Here is an 18,566-nt window from a genome sequence, read left to right on the forward strand (position 1 = left end):
AGAGAGAGAAAATGGAATGTAAAACATATTCAAACAAATAAGTGATGAGAACTTTCCAAGCCTGTGGAATGAACTAAAGCCTTCAATTCAAGAAGTAAACAGAGCATAGAGTTATATTAACCCTAACAAACTTACTCCAAGGCACATCATAATGAAATTGGCACAAACCAATGACAAAGAAAAAATTCTCAAGGCAGCCAGGGAAAAGAAGAATACAACATATAAGGAAAGGCCCATTAGATTATCAATAGATTTCTCAGCAGAAACTCTACAAGCTAGAAGAGAGTGGACCCCAATATTTAAAGTTCTGAAAAAGAATAACTTCCAGCAAGAATACTATACCCATCAAAGCTAACCTTCAAATACAAAGGAGAAATAAAAACATTCACAGATACAAAAAAGATGAGGGAATTTATCACCAGAAAACCCCCACTCCAGGAAATACTAAAGAGGGTTTTCAACCAGAAACAAAGAACAAAACAAAACAAAACAAAACTTCAAGATTGCAATAAAAACAAGATTAATCTGTGACAAAGAAACAAAAAAGGGGAGAGGACAAAGATTAACAGTAGCAAAGAAGGATGGAGTGAGGAAGCACTCATGAGATAATGTATTACAATAAACATGATATGTATGCTTTCCATTAGTTAATGGTAGCCACCCCTGAAAAACCAACAGAGAAGCACATGACTTGAAAAAAGAAGTAACAGAGAAAAGAAGTATGGATTACAACCAAACAAAAACAAATGATAAAAAAATAAAAGAGAAAAACCAAACAAGATACAAAACTATCAGAAAGCAATATATAAAATGGCAATAGAAAACACTTAAATGTCAATAATTACACTGAACATAAATGGATTGAATGCACCAATAAAAAGACACAGAGTAGCAGAATGGATTAAAAAAGAAAATCTAACTGTATGTTGCCTACAAGAAACCCATCTAAGCTACAAGAATAAAAATAAATTCAAAGTGAAAGGTTGGAAAACAATACTCCAAGCAAATAACATCCCCAAAAAAATCAGGTGTAGCAATACTCATATCTAACAATGCTGACTACAAGACAGCAAAGGTAATCAGAGACAAAAATGGTCATTTCATAATGATAAAGGAGACATTAAATCAAGAAGACATAACACTTTATAATATATATCAGGGGTCCCCAAACTACGGCCTTCATAATATATATCATGCGGCCCCCTGAGGCCATTTATCTGGCCCCCGCCGCACTTCCAGAAGGGACACCTCTTTCATTGGTGGTCAGTGAGAGGAGCATAGTTCCCATTAAAATACTGGTCAGTTTGTTGATTTAAATTTACTTGTTCTTTATTTTAATTATTGTATTTGTTCCCATTTTTTTTTTTTTTACTTTAAAATAAGGTATGTGCGGTGTGCATAGGGATTTGTTCATAGTTTTTTTTATAGTCCGCCCTCCAAAAGTCTGAGGGACAGTGAACTGGCCCCTTGAGTAAAAAGTTTGGGGACCCCTGATATATATGCACCAAACCAAGGAGCACCAAAATATATAAGACAACTACTGACTGACCTAAAAACAAAAACTGACAAAAATACAATAATACTTGGAGATCTCAGTACACTGCTTATAGCTCTAGATCATTCACCCAAACAGAAAATCAATAAAGAAATATTGGCCTTAAATAAAATACTAGAAAAATTGGATATGATAGACATCTATAGGACATTTCATCCCAAAGTGCCAGAGTATACATTTTTCTCTAGTGTACATGGAACATTCTCAAGAACTGACCATATGTTGGACCACAAAAATAACATCAACAAATTTAGAAAGATTAAAATTATATCAAGTACATTTTCGGATTATAAGGCATTGAAACTAGAATTCAACAGCAAAAAAGAGGTAAACAAACCTATAAAAATGTGGAAACTAGCCCTGGCCAGTTGGCTCAGTGGTAGAGCGTCGGCCTGGTGTGCAGGAGTCTTAGGTTCAATTCCCAGCCAGGGCACACAGGAGAAGCACCTATCTGCTTCTCCACCCCTCTCCCTCTTCTTCATCTCTGTTTCTCTCTTCCGCTCCTGCAGCCAAGGCTCCATTGGAGCAAAAGTTGCCCCGGGCGCTGGGGATGACTCTATGGCCTCTGCCTCAGATGCTAGAATGGCTCTGATTGCAACAGAGCCATGCCCCAAAGGGGCAGAGCATCGCCCCCTGGTGGGCATGCCAGGTGGATCCCGGTTGAGCCCATGCGGGAGTCTGTCTGACTGCCTCCTCATTTCCAACTTCAGGAAAAAAAAAATGTGGAAACTAAACAACATACTTTTAAAAAATGAATGGGTCAAAGAAGAAATAAGCGCAGAGATAAAAAAAATACAGGCAGGCAAAAATAACAATACAACATATCAAAATCTCTGGGATGCAACAAAAGCAGTAATAAGAAAGAAGTTCAAATCACTACAGGCCTATATGAACAAACAAGAGAGAGCCCAAGTAAACCACTTAACTTCACATCTTAAGGAACTAGAAAATGAAGGACAAAGACAACCCAAAACCAACAGAAGAAAGGAAATAATAAAAATCAGAGCAGAAATAAATGAAATAGAGAACAGAAAAAAACTATAGAAAAAATTAATAAAACAAGGAGCTGGTTCTTTGAAAAGATTAACAAAATTGACAAACCCTTAACAAGACTCACCAAGGAAAAAAGAGAAAAGATTCATATAAACAAAATCCAAAATGAAAGAGGAGAAATTACCACAGATATCATAGATATACAAAAAATTATTGTAGAGTATTATGAAAAACTATATGCCACCATATTTAACAATATAGAAGAAATGAATAATTTCCTAGAACAATACAATCTTCCAAGACTGAGTCATGAAGAAGCTAAAAGCCTAAACAGACACATAAGCAGGGAGTAAATAGAAACAACTATTAAAAACCTCCCCAAAATAAAAGTCCAGGTCCAGACGGCTATACTAGTGAATTCTATCAAACATTCAAAGAAGACTTGGTTCCTATTCTACTCAAAGTCTTCTAAAAAATTGAAGAAGAAACAATACTGCCAAACACATTTTATGAGGCCAACATAACCTTCATACCAAACCTGGTAAGGATAACACAAAAAAAGAAAACTGCAGACCAATATCTCTAATGAATACAGATGCTCAAATACTAAACAAAATACTAGCAAATCGAATACAACAACACATTAAAAAAATAATTCAACATGATCAAGTAGGATTCACCCCAGAAATCAAGGGTGGTTCAACATACGTAAAATGGTTAATGTAATACACCATATCAACAAAACAAAGAACAAAAATCATATAATCTTATCAATAGATGCAGATAAGGCATTCGATAAAATACATCATTTTAGGTGTAAAACACTTAACAAATTCCTTGTTCTTGGATAGGAAGAATAAATATAATTAAAATGGCCATATTACCCAAAGCAATATATAAATTTAATGCAATTCCCATCAAAATTCCTATGACATTTTTTAAAGAAATGGAACAAAAAATCATCAGATTTATATGGAAATATAAAAAACCTCAAATAGCCAAAGCAATCCTAAGGAAAAAGAATGAAGCTGGGGGCATTACAATACCTGACTTCAAACTATATTATAGGGCCACGATAATCAAAACAGCATGGTATTGGCAGAAAAATAGACACTCAGACCAATGCAACAGAATAGAAAGCCCAGAAATAAAACCACATATATATGGTCAAATAATCTTTAATAAAGGGGCCAACAGCACACAATGGAGAAAAGAAAGCCTCTTCAACAAATGGTGTTGGGAAAACTGGAAACCACATGCAAAAGAATGAAACTCGACTACAGCCTGTCCCCGTGTACTAAAATTAATTCAAAATGGATCAAAGACCTAAATATAAGACCTGAAACAATAAAGTACATAGAAGAAGACATTGGTACTAAACTCATGGACCTGGGTTTTAAAGAACATTTTATGAACTTGACTCCAATGGCAAGAGAAGTGAAGGCAAAGATAAACGAATGGAACTACCTCAGAATAAAAAGTTTTTGCTCAGCAAGAGAAACTGATATCAGAATAAACAGACAGCCAACTAAATGGGAAATGTTATTTTTCAAACAACAGCTCAGATACGGGCCTAATATCCAAAATTTACAAAGAACTCATAAAACTCAACAACAAACAAACAATCCAATAAAAAAATGGGAAGAGGACATAAACAGACACTTCTCCCAGGAAGAAATACAAATGGCCAACAGATATATGAAAAGATGTTCAGCTTCATTAGTTATTAGAGAAATGCAAATCAAAACTACAATGAGATACCACCTCACCCCTGTTAGATTAGCTATTATCAACAAGACAGGTAATAGCAAATGTTGGAGAGGCTGTGGAGAAAAGGGAACTCTCATCCACTGTTGGTGGGACTGTAAAGTAGTACAACCATTATGGAGGAAAGTATGGTGGTTCCTCAAAAAACTGCAAATAGAACTACCTTATGACCCAGCAATCCCTCTACTGGGTATATACCCCAAAACCTCAGAAACATTGATACGTAAAGACACATGTAGCCCCATGTTCATTGCAGCACTGTTCACAGTGGCCAAGACATGGAAACAACCAAAAAACCCTTCAATAGAGGATTGGATAAAGAAGATGTGGCACATATACACTATGGAATACTACTCAGCCATAAGAAATGATGACATTAGATCATTTACAGCAAAATGGTGGGATCTTGATAACATTATACTGAGTGAAATAAGTAAATCAGAAAAAAACAAGAACTACATGATTCCATACATTGGTGGAACATAAAAACAAGACTAAGAGACATGGACAAGAGTGTGGTGGTTACCAGGGGTGTGGGGAGGGAGGATGCAGGAGGGAGGGAGGGGGAGAGTTAGGGGGAGGGGGAGGGGCACAGAGAAAACTAGATAGAGGGTGACGGAGGACAATCTGACTCTGGGCGAGGGGTATGCAACATAATTTAATGACAAGATAACCTAGACATGTTTTCTTTGAATATATGTACCCTGATTTATTAATGTCATCCCATTAACATTAATAAAAATTTATTTAAAAAAACACTTAACAAAATGGGAATAGAAGGAAAATATCTCAACATAATAAAGGCCATCTATGATAAACCTCAGTTAACATCATTTTAAATGGCAGAAAACTGAGGATTTCTCCCTTAAAATTAGGAACAAGACAAGATTGTCCACTCTCTCCACTCTTATTCAATGTAGTGCTGGAAGGTCTAGCCAGAGCAATCAGACAAGAGAAAGAAATAAAAGTCATTCATATTGGGAAAGAAGAAGTAAAGGTTTCAGTTTTTGCAGATGATATGATCCTGTACATCAAAAACCCCAAAGACTCCACAACAAGGCAACTAGAAACAATAAACCAATACAATGAGGTCACAGAATACAAAATTAATATACAAAAGTTCATTGCCTTCCTATATGCCAACAATGAAACAGCAGAAAACAAGCTCAAAAAACCAATACCATCATGGTTGCAACAAAAAAAATAAAATACCTAGGAATAAACATAACAATGAATGTAAAGGACCTATATAATGAAAACTACAAAGCATTGTTAAGGGAAATCAAAAAAGATATAATGAAATGAAAAAATATTTCTTGTTCTTGGATAGGAAGAATAAATATAGTCAAAATGACTATATCACCCAAAGCAATATATTAATACAAATTTAATGCAATTCCCATCAAAATTCCAATGTAATTTTTTTGAAGAAATGGAACCAAAAAAATGATTCAGTTTATATGGAACTATAAAAAACCCCGAATAGCCAGAGCAATCCTAAGGAAAAAGAACGAAGATGGGGGCATTACAATATTAAACTTCAAATTATATTCTAGAGCCATGACAATCAAAACGGCATGGTATTGGCAGAAAAATAGACACGCAGACCAATGGAACAGAATAGAAAGTCCAGAAATAAAACCACATATATATAGTCAAATAATTTTTGATAAAGGGGCCAAGAAGACACAATGGAGAAAAGAAAGCCTCTTCAACAAATGGTGCTCAGAAAACTGGAAAACCTCATGCAAAAGAATGAAACTCGACTAGAGTTTGTCCCCTTTATTAAAATTAATTCAAAATGAATTAAGGACCTAAATATAAGACCTGAAACAATAAATTACATAGAAGAAAACATAGGTACTAAACTCATGGACTTAGTTACAAAGAGCACTTATGAATTTGACTCCAAAGGCAAGGGAAGTGAAGGCAAAGATAAATGAATGGGACTACATCAGACTAAGAAGCTCTTGCACAGCAAGAGAAACTGACAACAAAACAGACAGCCAACTAAATGGGAGATAATATTTTCAAACAACAGCATAGATAAGGGCCTAATATCCAAAATATACAAAGAACTCATAAAACTCAACAACAAACAATCCAATAAAAAAATGGGAAGAGGACATGAACAGACACTTCTCCCAGGAAAAAATACAAATGGCTACTCATCTTCATTAGCTATATCAAAACTACAATGAGATACCACCTCACCCCTGTTAGATTAGCTATTATCAACAAGACAGGTAATAACAAGTGTTGGAGAGGCTATGGAGAAAAAAGAACCTTAATCCATTGTTGGTGGGAATGTAAAGTAGTACACCACTATGGAAGAAAATATGGTGGTTTCTCAAAAAATTAAGAATAGAACTACCATATGACCCAGCAATCCCTCTACTGGGGATATATCCCATAACTCAAAAACACTGATGCATAAAGACACATGCAGCCCCATGTTCCTTGCAGCATTGTTCACAGTGGCCAAGACATGGAAACAACCTAAAAGCCCTTCAATAGATGACTGGATAAAGAAGATGTGGTACATATATACTATGGAATACTACTCAGCCTTAAGAAATGACATTGGCTCATTTACAACAACATGGATGGACCTTGATAACATTATACTGAGTGAAATAAGTAAATCAGAAAAAACTAAGAACTGTATGATTCCATACATAGGTGGGACATAAAAATGAGACTCATGGACATGGACAAGGGTCTGGTTGTTACCAGGGGTGGGGAGGGGGATGGAGGGTGTAGGGGGAGAGGAGGGGCACAAAGAAAACTAGATAGAAGGTGACGGAAGACTATATGACTTTGGGTGATGGGTATACAACATAATCAAATGTCAAAATAACCTGGAGATGTTTTCTCTGAACCTCTGTACCCTGATTGATTAATGTCACCCCATTAAAATTAATTAAAAAAATTAAAACCTTAGTTATTTTAAAATTTGAAATGTAGAAAAATCATTCTTATTTTATGTACTGGTTCTTTCATTAGATATTTTCTTTGCTAACTGATAAAAAATAGAATTTTCTATTGAAAACTTTTTTTTTTTGGTTTTACCAATTCATTTATTTTTTTAAATTTATTTATTTTAGAGAGGTGAAAGAGAGGGAGAGAGAGAGAGAGAGAGAGAGAGAAGGGGGGAGGAGCAGGAAGCATCAACTCCCATGTGTGCCTTGACCAGGGAAACCCAGGGCCTCGAACCGGTGACCTCAGTGTTTCCAGGTTGATGCTTTATCCACTGCGCCACAACAGGTCAGGCTATTGAAAACTTTTTTAATGGAGCTTTTAATAACTCAATTACTGTCATGTATAACATTCTATACCACCTGCAAAGATGTTCGTAATTCTATATGGAATAAAATGTTGCTAGGTAATGTAACCAACCGAACTGTCTAATAGAAAGCCTTTATTTGCATCCAGGTTTCTTTCTGAAATTAGATAGAGACTATATCACCCAACACAATAGCATAGTACATTGGCCTTTATTTTATTATTTTTTTATTTTTAAATTAAATTTAATGAGGTGACACTGACCATTGGTCTTTAAAACGATTGTTGGGAGTGAGCTCTCCAGTATAGAACAGAATCTGGTTTGGGTAGTTTTAGCTGATTCTTGTTTTATTCAGCAGCAGCCAAACATATAAGGGTGTTAGGTTTTAAGTCAAGTCATCTATTACTCTCAAATGGTTATTAATTTTTAGAATTAATAATTTTAGGTCATATTTAGTTATTATCCCTTAGTTATGCAATAAAGTTGAAACCATATAACTGACTGTAATCAAGAAAGGGGAATTGAAGAAAGGTTTTGAGTAATTGAGAAACTGTCTCACTGAAAATACTTGAAAAGAGACAAAAATGTATGCTGCTTTACACATTATCTCCAAAGACAAATGCATGCTAAAATGGATTTTATTGATGGGGGTTGAAGAAAACATATCTTAGATTTAAAAGGGAAACTTAGAGAGTCAATAATTGCTTTTATTTGTTTTATAATTCAGGAAACTGCATCGAAAATAACTGAAAGGACTTGCATATAGTCACATAAGAAAGGACCTGATCAAGAAACTAATCTAGACCCTGGCCAGTGACTCAGTGGATAGAGCATCGGCCTGGTATATGGATGTCCTGGGTTCAATTCCTGGTCACAGCACACAAGAGAAAGGACTATCTGCTTCTCTCCCCCTTTCCTCTCCCCCTTCAGTGGTTCAGTTGGTCTGAGCGTCTGGTGCTGAGGATAGCTCAGCTGGTACCAGCACATCAGCCTCAGGTACTAAAAATAGCTTGGTTGATTGAGGTATCATCTCAGATGGTGTTGTTGGGTGGATCCCAGTCAGGGAGCATGTGGGAGTCTGTCTCACTATCTCTCCTCCTCTCACTTAAAAAAAAAAGAAACTAATCTAACATTCTTTCTTCCTGATGTGCTTAATAAAAGAATATAGGTAAGAATACATGGTAAAAATAAAATCTAACTAAAAAATAGGTACATGGATGAATGTCTTCCCCAAAGAAGAGCTTTTATTCACTTTGGCTATGTAAATGATGTTAATTTATTAATTTAACAAATATTTATTGTGTGACTCCCTCACATGTGCTATGTATTATTTTAGGTACTACAAATAGAGTAGTGAATAAAAAAGACAAAATCTCTTTTTTCTCTCTCATTCTCTCTCTCTCTTTATTTTTTTCTCTTTTTCTTTGAAAGATTAAATACAATTTCCCTTAAAAGAAAACTCAAGTGTGATAACTAGATAACTACTGGAAGAAATGTAACAAATAATAAGCAGCAATTCAATTTCTTCCAATTAACAATTGAATTTTCATTATTTCAATGACTACAGAATAGATTAAAAAAGTGTTTATTACTGACTAGTAAGTACGGAACCCCTTGCAGTCATTTTGCATACAGACATACAAATAATTAAAGAAAAGATTAATTCTATGACTGTTTCAGAGTGAAAAGACTAGTGACTGAGATTTCATTTATTCAATGCATTGGGAAGAAGCAACTACCATATATGTGAATTTCTTAGAGAAAAAAATTCATTCATTTATTCATTTGACAAATATTTGTGGAACACATGCTATTTGTCAAATCTTATTCAAAGACCGGAGATAAAGGAGAACACAAGACAATCTTGTTCCCTGATACAGTCATGCAATTAACAGGTAAATGTACAGATATAAGAAAAAGCACCATGAAGAAGATTAAAGGGGGTTAGAGTTTAGGGAGGGCCTGGGAGAGAAACCATTTTAAGTAGTATGATTATATGATGATTACTTTTGGAATCAAGACAATTTTCATATGAGTAGTTACAAATATATTATAAACACGTAGAAAAGTTTTTGTAAGGACAGGCTCAACATAAATGTTTCAAAAACCAGGTCATATTAGTGTTGATCAGCAGTAAGAAGACAGGCAATTTAGCAATCACCATTTTAGTAATTATATGAATACAATAAAATGTTTATGTTTTGAGCAAGGTAATTGCATTAAATAGAAATATTCGTATCTCTCCCCACTGCAAGAATATACTCCTAAAATTCTAACAATAGTTTCCATTGCTTCAGAATTTTAACATGGCCTAACACACTACTTCTAGTGCAGTCCGTGGCTAACTCTCCAGTTTCATTTCACATACTTTTCTTCTGTGTCTATTAAATATTTGGAATAGATCTTATGATCATTAAAATTGGGAGGAACAAAACACACAGTTTGCCTTCTTATGGGAAGAATAAAAATAAACATTATTAAATTAATAAACAAGAATACTATGGAGAGTTGTGATGAAGACATTAGGCAGAGACATGGTCAGGCTGGGGAAGATGTTGACAGGGACACGGAGAGGCAGTAAAAGCCCAAGAAGGAAGGTAATATGTAGGTATCTTTGGATAGCATAGTTAAAGAAGGAGAGGACATGAACTGCCAAGACTCAGAGGGAAGAGTGTTCCGAGTATAGATGACAGAATGCAGACCCTGGAGCCAGAGAGTTTGTTATTCTATACAAACAGAACTGAGGCCAGTGTTTCTTGATGTTTGTAAACTCAGTAGTTGAAGTCAGGAGGGAATTTAAGAGAAGCAGGTAGAACCCAGATCATGAAGCCCTTTTTAGTCCATGGGAAGGACTATGGAATATATTCAGGGTGCAATGGGGAGCTATGGAACTGTTTTAAAGCAGGGGAATTTGGTGGTCTTATTTGCATTTTAACTGAATTTCCTCAGGCACCTCTGTAGAAAATGGTGTTCAACAGAGAAATCTGAGGCGCTGAGCAGCCTGCTGGCAGGCTGTTGTCAGAGTCCAGCTGAGAGATGATGTAGATTTGGCATGAGAGATGGTGTAATTTGTTAACACAGTTGCAAATAGACAACTGATGCCAGTACAAAAGCCTGTGACTTGTTCACGGAAATGCTTTCATCCTAGCCCTAAACAAATATTGATTGAAAGGTACAACTACAAAAGGCAAGGTCTTTTTTTTTATCTGTGATAGTTGCAGCGACACAAATTCTATTTGCAACTGTGTGGTGTGTAAAAATTCTGTTTTAAAGATCTCTAGCAAGAAATCAATGGTGGTAAACAGTCCATTCTGTCAATAATAAACACATGAAACCCACAAATATTTAAGATGTGTTATATTCAAATAAGTAGCAATATTCAGAACATTAACCCTGTATACACATTAATGCATGAAAAATATTAGAAAGTAGTGAGCAATGGGTTTTTATTATTAAGAGTTGAATGACTTAAGATTTATGTGGGAAAAAATGTATATGTCCTTGTAGACTGCGACAGTCCTTTGTTCTGTGGCTGAGAGTGTAGCTTTGCAAGGGATTACAGCGAAATTTCATCCAGGCAAGTCTGTTTAGACCTAAGGAATGTGCCTGGCTCAGTTCCTTTCCCTTCCTTGTGGTACCACATCCGAGGACTTGCCCATGCATGAGGTGAACCTTGGTACCTTTTTCCTTCAATTTGAGACTCTGCAGGGCTGTTCCCTCTGAAGCTTTCTGTGGAATTGGCTGAAACCCTGACACAATGACATCCCATTTCTCCACTGACCAGTCCTGTTGTCCTCATCCCTCAAAAGCACTATATGAAGAACACACCCTAAGAAACCGTCTCTATGCAAGTATCCAGCTCAGAGTGTGTCCTGAAGATCTAAACCCAATATAAAATGTAAAATTAAACCTATTCCAAATAAATGATGAGAATCAAAAATTTCTTATGAGTCCTCAAGATTTGTGATAAAAATGTTCTTTTTTTAGTATATATTTACAACTTGAATTAAATTTGCCATTTTGAGTTGTCCCTCTCTCTCTCAGATTAAAATTGTTACACTGGCCAATATAAATGTGCTGAAATGTGACGTTTGAGGGTTGTTCATGAAATTGGTCAAAATCTAAATTTTGACCCACATTGAAAATTTTGTTGTTACACTCTGAAACCTAACAAAGGGCTTGCAAAAACTTTTCTGCTTGCAAATAATTCTAGGAATAAAAAGGTTAAGAAATTTGCTCTCAGGGGTTGGTATGTTGTGTGGATCTGCAGCCAGAAATTGCAGTTTCTGGAGTCCTTCTACTCTGGTTGGGTAGTTATTTTTTTTTGTACAGAATTTTAGCATTTTAATCTGTGGTTGGAATTAGCAGCGACTTGTGAAAAGAGTAGTCAGAGGTTTAGGGAGCTCTCCACATTTTCTCTTACCTCATCCCATGTATTAAATACAATCAAAATAAACATCACTTGTTCTTTATGAAATTCAACTTCCACCTGTATTCACTAGCCTTTTTCCATAACCATTTCCTATACAGAAATTCTTGAATTATCACTAATCACCTTCACCCAGAAAGGCAATGAATCATGCTATTTTCTGTTAAGAGACTTCACTCAATGAGATAAAAAATACCAAAATTATATTCACTGGATTTAGAAAATAAGTGTCGTTAATGTGACCAGTAGTATTGTCTTTGAACAATTTAACATACATTTCTATTTTACCCATGTTATTTAAAAGAGAGCAAATGTTTAGATGTCAGAAGTTGTTCGCAGACATAGCAAGTCTTTACACAGTCAAGCAGGCTACTTTTTACGGTCATTAGTGAGTTCCTTCATGAAAGATGATTCTGCAGAAAAAAAAAGTGATAGAAGTGCTTGTTTCCAATTCTGAATGAAAAACAAGGAAACACTAACTTATTCAAACTTCAGTTTTTAAAGTATTTAATGTGAGACAATGTTTGCATCTGCCTGCAAGGGAATGCTTACTTACTTATTTTGTTTGTTTGTTAATTTATTTATTTATTTGAGAGGAGGGGAGACTGAGAGACAGACTCCCGCCTGCACCCAATCGGATCAATCCCAAAAGGCCCCTACAGGGCTGTGATGCTCTGCTCATCTGAGACTGTTGCTGGGCAACTGAGCTATTTTTAGTGCCTAAAGTGGAGACTCCACCAGAGCCATCCTCAGCACCAGAGACCAATGAACCTGAGCCATGGCTGTGGAAGGGGGAGAGAGAGAAAGAGAGAGAGAAGAGGGAGGTAGAGGGATGGAGAAGCAGATGGTTGCTTCTCCTGTGTGCCCTGATCTGAATTGAACCTGGGACATCCACACAACATCCTGCACTCTGTCAGTGAACCAACCCTCTAGGGCCAGGAAGACTTCCTTTAGACATCATGTTGCCATGTTCAAATAAAACATGGAGTAGGGGATCTATATGTTACCACCACTGACTTCTCTTCCACTTCACAATTACTGCAGGTATCTATGTGTGTTGTACTATTCAGTTCTTCCTTAAAATTCCTTGTAGGTCTGGCTCAGAATAGACAAGGAATTGTATTATGGGGACAATGTACCAGACATTAAAGAGCTCTTTTGAGGCACAGTGCAAATGCACTCACCTTTACCTAAGGCATGATTAATGATTGGACTTTGCATTTCATGATGCTTTACATTACTATAATGAAAATTAAAGCATTGACATTACTTTCCAAAGGTCACAGAAAGGAATTTATTTCCTTGCTAAGAAAAACTTTAATGAAGATTTTTTAAAAGCTTGCTTAGCCCAGACAATTTATGGTAAATAATTTTAGAATAGGCACAAACTGAAATTTCAATAAAGATTCATATTTAACCTGTCTTTTTTTCCTCTTTACTGTGCCTTGTACCTTTATGGCATAAAGGGGAGAAATGGTACACAGAGACTCTGAATGCCACTGTTGCAAATCATATATACAGCTGCACAATGTTAAGCCTAATTCGGAGGGACCCAAAACATGGAAGACACGAACAAGGTCCATGGATTACACATCAAAGCTTTATTGTCTAGCTTGGCCAAGCCGCGAGAACTCCGACAGATATCTGATGGAGAGTGCGTGCCGGCCCTTTGTTCTACTTAGTTTTTATAGTTTTGTAAGTGAGAAGTACAGAAGCAAAAATTGCAATTGGGAGCCCCTTACCACTATTGGTTATAGTCATATGTCCTTTAACATGATAGGACCTTGTTCAATTTGCAAGCTATACATCCTTTTGGGGAAAACAAAGTTTACAAGCCAACACAATGGTAGAAAGATGTCTTTTTACATATTAAAAGGCATTCCTATATTATCTAGTGTTCATCTGCTATCTCTCTGTCCAGAGTCACACGTGTTAACCATACACATTTACATAGGAGAGGTAGTTTCTGTGGGGACAAATGCCCGCAAATGGCTCATTGCTATGAGAAAAGGTTTATTTTGGCTTTTCTCTCCCTGTACCTGGCTAGCCATTCACCCTTTTCCCCACAGGTGTGGTGGAATGTCTGGAGATCCATGTTTCCCTCCCCTTTGCATTTACAACATAATGCCAAGGGCCCTCCTGACTATGCCAATCACGCAGTACAGAGACTATTCTCAAAATTTCTCTGCACACCTTAACCCAAATCAACAAAATGTTTCTCAAGCCTCCCAAAATATTAATATTAATTCTGTAGCTTTTGGTAGTTTACAACACCTGCGGGTGAAGTGGCTCAGTGGCTCCTCATTCCCCCCTCTGAATGGGAGGATAAGACGTGGTATCTACCAAGGGGAGAGGCTGGTAGGTAGGCTGAAACGTAGGTCGAGGGACCCAGGAGGTTGATGGCCCCTAGCTGGCGTTTGACCAGAGTGGGATAAGCAATAATCAGGTATTGCTCTTTGTTAACTGGGCAGGTGAGATGGGTGGTTAGGCCCAGCACCTGTCCCCTGGATATAAAAAAAAACAACCCTGTTTATACTTCGGTATCCAACAGATATTAAAATTTCAAATTTGTGTGTTGTGATTCTTACTCATCTGAATTCCCATGTTCGGATTTGGAGGCAGACTGGAAAAATATAAAATAAACAACAATAAAACAGCCAATGCCAACAGATATTATAACAAGTGTCCTGATACAATTAAGTGATTAAAACCTATTAGATTACTAAGCAAAGTCTTAACTAATACAACAGGATTTAAAATAAAATTTTTAGTCTTAAATGTCCTTAACATGTTAATGTAATTTCACCACATCCATGTTGACACTATTATCGTTTCATATTATTTGTAAATGTAACCCAAGCCTACTTCATTTTGAAAAGTGTCCCAAGGAGGAGTTACACACATTCAAGAAAAGTTCACAAGGCACTGGAGTTGTGGTCACATTTCCATGCTTTGCAGCTAGAGTCCAAGTCCCAATGACCACTGCTTCTAGCTGGTAACAATTCAGGTAGACTGGAAAAGCCGTCTGCAGCACGTATGGAGCTGGAGCTTCTGTTTTCTTTTTTTTTTTTTTTTTCCTGAAGCTGGAAACGGGGAGAGACAGTCAGACAGACTCCCACATGCGCCCGACCGGGATCCACCCGGCACGCCCACCAGGGGCAATGCTCTGCCCACCAGGGGTTCTGTTTTCTTTAAACTGGAGAGGTGAACCCAGGGTGCCTTTCTGTGGAGCTCTGCAATCATGGCGTGATGAAGAGAACCTGTGGATACACTATCCTGGGTAGCAGAGGTAAATTCGTCTAAATTAGGAGTAAGTCCCAGCCTAAAATAGGCATGGGGCATTGAAGCAAGAGGAATAAAGGAAACACTAAATAGTAAACAAAGCAGCAGAAAGTAAGACTATCAATACCCACAACAGAGATCTTCGAGGGATGAATAAAAAAACTGAATATTCAGGCAAGGCATAGTAAGTGGCCCTTGTGTCTGTCCATAAGAAAGGAGATCAGTTTACCTGCTACTTGGAAGAAATACCCTAGGCTCGTCCACAGTGACGTGAGATGGGGCCAATGGCCGTGGGCACCTTTAGTCTTCAGTGGCAAGCCTCAGTAGGCTGGCAAGGTCAGGTCACAGGTAACCGAAGCAGGACTAGAAGAGACTGAACCCTCCCTTGGAGGAGTGAGGGAGCAGCTTACCTTCCATTGTCCCTTTTTCCCATAGTAAAGGCATGTCCCTGGCGGGGGCCGAGAAGCCTGGCAGGCTTTAGCTTAATGACCTTCCTTTCCACTCTTGAAGCAGGGCCCTGATGGGAGTCCTATGAAGTCTCTCGAGGGTGTTAGAGCCTTTATGGGTGTATGCCAAGAGCTGGTATTTTGCCTGATCTCTTTTTGGCTCTGTCTGCCTTTTCTGTTCCTCTCTTGGTCATTATAGACCTTAAATACCATGCTCAGAAGATCTCGTTGAGGGGATTGAGGGTCCCCATCTGCCTATATAAACTTTTTCCATATACCTAGGGCTGATTGGAAAAAGACAAAACAGCATTATCAGCTGGATTAAATAAAAGAGGGTAGAAGTTTGCAGGAAGAGAAAAGAAGTTTTGGCATCTTTTGTAGGATTCCAGAGTCTCTCAGTTGCTGAATAAACCTGTACATTAGTATTTAAGAGAAAATTTTTAAAAGGTCCAAAACACAAGGTTTTATTGAAAACAATAAAATACAGAAACAGCAGATTCTCATTTTAAAGTAAAACTGACATTTTCCAGAACTTTCCTAGTACCACATTATTCTGATCACTATTAAAAAAACAAAACAAAGTCCCAATTCCAAAATAATTAGCAAACCTATTGGTAAACATTCCTCTCATGGTTCTAGTTATTTTTCTAAACTTTACATTTGCACTTTTTCAAGAATGAGAGCTTTGTTTTTTATTACACTAAAGGAAATAAACAGATTTATTATAACAAACTTAAACATAAAAACCTGAATGTCAGAATTACATAGACCTTTCATTCAGAATAAATATTTAAAGAATAAGCTGTTCTGATGCATTTAAAATAGTCATTCAACAAATTAAAACAAATTTTAGCACATACTTGCACAATGCACGCTTGCAGCAGTGAGATACTATTAGGAATACAAAAACGAATCTATTTAAGTAACCCATATAACAATAACAAAGTATTCAATATATTAATACTATTAGAGAGGTATTATAAATTGGTACAGTAGCTCAGTGCCATGAAAGATTAATTTCGACTGGCTATATGTAAATTACTTTATAGAGGAAACAGAATTTAAACTTGTCTTTAAAGAGAAAGAGGTAGTATGTAGTCATGTCAGACAGCTTAACTCCTGAAACAAGTGTAGATTTTAACAGAACCTTAACTCTTTCTTATATTTACTAATGGAATCAGAGCCTTGCTTGGGGTGGCTTTTCTTTCTTCCTTGTCACCACACAGATTTTTAAGCATTTGTTGAGTACACTTTATAATATCTTTACTTCAAAATTGTAAGAAATACTTGTCTTTATGTTAAATTAACAAAACATAGTAAATGCATTTTCAAGTAACATTTCCAAACTTATTAAAACATTTTTATCCTATTAATTAACAGGCAAATTAAAGTGCACAATAAGGCTGGAAAATTCCAGTGTGGCTATCATTTTCTATATTATTAATGAAAACCTACATCTTTGCTAGGTAAATTCACCCTCTTTTAAGCTTTGCAGCCTGGAGTTTGAAGCAGTTTAGCCAAAATTAGCAAGTTTTAGGATTCACATTTTATTCTATTTAAATTTAAATGAGCGCGCTATATTTACTCCAATTAAAATTAGAAATTTGTAGGGATGATATCATCTTTAATCCTAGCTTGCACACAGTGGGCAAGCAAAAACACACACACCGGGCTTCAAAACCCGCTTACATTCAGTGCTTACAAAGCTACTGATTTATCCGAGTTTCCTAGAATCAAAGGTTTCTAGCTCACCAGACTCATTCACCTCTGTTCCCCATCTCCTTCCTTCTCTTTGCACAAACTCTGCACAAGCTGGCCCCTCACTCAGCACTCCACCATCTTGGCTGCTTCTCCTGGCCCCCTCCACATGGCCTTTCTCTGCTTTCCTCTAATATAATTTCAGTCTTCCAATCATCCATAAATTCTAATAACTGCAACAACCAGCCGCTGAAATCCGCCTTAACCCCCGCTGACCTGGGAGGCCACAGCACACTGGTCGAGGCCAAGGTCCATGGATTACACATCAAAGCTTTATTGTCTAGCTTGACCAAGCCGCGAGAACTCCGACAGATATCTGATGGAGAGTGCGTGCCGGCCCTTTGTTCTACTTAGTTTTTATAGTTTTGTAAGTGAGAAGTACAGAAGCAAAAATTGCAATTGGGAGCCCCTTACCACTATTGGTTATAGTCATATGTCCTTTAACATGATAGGACCATGTTCAATTTGCAAGCCATACATCCTTTTGGGGAAAACAAAGTTTACAAGCCAACACAATGGTAGAAAGATGTCTTTTTACATATTAAAAGGCATTCCTATATTATCTAGTGTTCATCTGCTATCTCTCTGTCCAGAGTCACACGTGTTAACCATACACATTTACATAGGAGAGGTAGTTTCTGTGGGGACAAATGCCCGCAAATGGCTCATTGCTATGAGAAAAGGTTTATTTTGGCTTTTCTCTCCCTGTACCTGGCTAGCCATTCACCCTTTTCCCCACAGGTGTGGTGGAATGTCTGGGGATCCATGTTTCCCTCTCCTTTGCATTTACAACGCAATGCCAAGGGCCATCCTGACTATGCCAATCACGCAGTACAGAGACTATTATCAAAATTTCTCTGCACACCTTAACCCAAATCAACAAAATGTTTCTCAAGCCTCCCAAAATATTAATATTAATTCTGTAGCTTTTGGTACTTTACAACACCTGCAGGTGAAGTGGCTCAGTGGCTCCTCGCACAACATAGACTCTGGGGACCAATACTGCTGTGGTGGGGGAGAGGGAGCTCATGCCAAACTAATTTAATTTAT

The 18,566-nt window shown here is 37.0% G+C and overlaps 1 pseudogene; it reads right to left on the reverse strand.

Moving 5' to 3' along the window:
- The window catches only part of LOC136391620 (tubulin alpha chain-like), a 55,415-nt pseudogene that overhangs the window by 29,070 nt on the left and 7,779 nt on the right, over positions 1-18,566 (reverse strand).

Source organism: Saccopteryx leptura, chromosome 2 (assembly GCF_036850995.1).
Source record: "Saccopteryx leptura isolate mSacLep1 chromosome 2, mSacLep1_pri_phased_curated, whole genome shotgun sequence".
NCBI lineage: Eukaryota > Metazoa > Chordata > Mammalia > Chiroptera > Emballonuridae > Saccopteryx > Saccopteryx leptura.